Source organism: Sinocyclocheilus grahami, unplaced genomic scaffold (assembly GCF_001515645.1).
Source record: "Sinocyclocheilus grahami isolate Dianchi unplaced genomic scaffold, SAMN03320097.WGS_v1.1 scaffold1142.1, whole genome shotgun sequence".
In the NCBI taxonomy this organism is placed as follows: domain Eukaryota; kingdom Metazoa; phylum Chordata; class Actinopteri; order Cypriniformes; family Cyprinidae; genus Sinocyclocheilus; species Sinocyclocheilus grahami.
The window spans coordinates 181,821-183,557 of record NW_015506321.1 but is presented as its reverse complement, the minus strand read 5'-3'; positions in this window follow the sequence as shown (position 1 = coordinate 183,557).

The window sequence follows — 1,737 nt, the reverse complement described above, 5'->3', positions numbered from 1 at the left end:
CAAGGAGAGGATGATGCTGTTCAGATCCTTGTGGTTCAGGCTGGGTGTCAGGTGTCCACTTGTGTCGCAGTCTCGCTGTTCCTTTCTCTGCCATTGCAGGTCGTTGGCTGCTTTGGGCTGACTTACAAAGATTGGAGGTTTTGGAGGAAAAGGCTCTTAAAGCTGGTGTCCTCCTCCATCCCAGGGTAATTGTGAGCTCTGAAGTGAGCTCGTTTTGAATAGGCATTGTGGGGCAGGCCATAATGCCTATATGGTGACTTACAATGGGGTGGAGGTTTTGGAGGAAAAGGCTCTTAAAGCTGGTGTCCTCCTCCATCCCAGGGTAATTGTGAGCTCTGAAGTGAGCTCGTCGAAGTCTGTGGTAGTAAGCATGGGGAGTTTCATGCCGACCCTGTTTGGTGTCTAGGGTAGCGATCAGTCCGTGTTCAGACTCTGGGTCTGAGAATTCCTTTATGATGGCTTGTTTAAGCCGCTGATAGTCTGATTGGATGTGTCCTGGCTGTCGAGCGTCACACCTCGGGCTAGAGGTGATCCAGAGCAGATAGAGTCTGTCTTGGTGGTTCACATTGGTCCAAGACTGCAGGTAAAAGTCAATATCTTGGAGGTAGACGTGGACATCGTGGTCTCCTGCCAGTTCTGGTGTGAATGCAGGGATGTTTCTGGCCATTCGGTTGAGATCTTTGAGTGTCACTCCATGTGTCATTTCAGAGTTTGTCTGAATTGATCCTTTTCCTTCTGCGGCTGCAGAGGTTTCCAGGAAACTGACTTGTGAAGTGTCAAGCGGAAGGCTTTGGCTCCCCCCTTTGTATCTGTGTACAGGGGTGAGGGGGTTTACACTGCTGGCAGTGTCACGTGCAGCAGGGTGACTTTTACTTGAGTCCATGCACAGTCTGTAGGACTGTTTCAGTTCTTTCCATGTCAAGCTCCTTTTTAATGTTGCAGAATTGCTGAGTCCGGGTTTGGACTTCAGCTCTGGCTGCATGCAGATGGCCTTCTAAGGCCTTAACTCTAGTGTCTCATTAAGTTTCACATACACTGTTTTTAACAGTGATTTTGTGTGAAACAGTTCTCTTTTCAAGTTCTGTCTGGTGGCTTTTCCAACCTGCTCTTGGTGTCCAGCAGCTGTTAGCGCCTCCTAAAGACTGATGATTTCCTTCTGTTGCGCGATTCTGTAAGGTTCCTTGCATCTGTTCTGTGCTTTCTCTCATTGAGCAGTGGTCAGTTCCCTGTAGAACTCTTTGACTTGCAGATTCAGTTAATTTACATCCTGTCTGAGGCCCGTGAGGCTGTGGGCCAAGGAGAGGATGATGCTGTTCAGATCCTTGTGGTTCAGGCTGGGTGTCAGGTGTCCACTTGTGTCGCAGTCTCGCTGTTCCTTTCTCTGCCATTGCAGGTCGTTGGCTGCTTTGGGCTGAAGGATGTCCATCACAGTGCTCTGCTGGGTTTCCAGGTGGTCCTGGTGAGCTGGCAGGGCTGGATGTCTGTGGTATGTCTGCGACATACTGGCACACTTATGGGAACACCAGAGAGAGAGAGAGGCAGAAGGCAAATGCAAGTACATACAGAGGTGTAAAGCTATCTATATGGGGAATGGCTGTGTAGGCCGTGTAAGGTATAAATAGCTAGTGAGGGGCAACTAGTGAGGTAGGGTGCTATGTTTTTGTGTTTGTGAACACAAAGAGAGAGTTTGAGTAACTTTGTTGATGGTGCTGTAAGCAGGGGTCAGCTGATGACTGG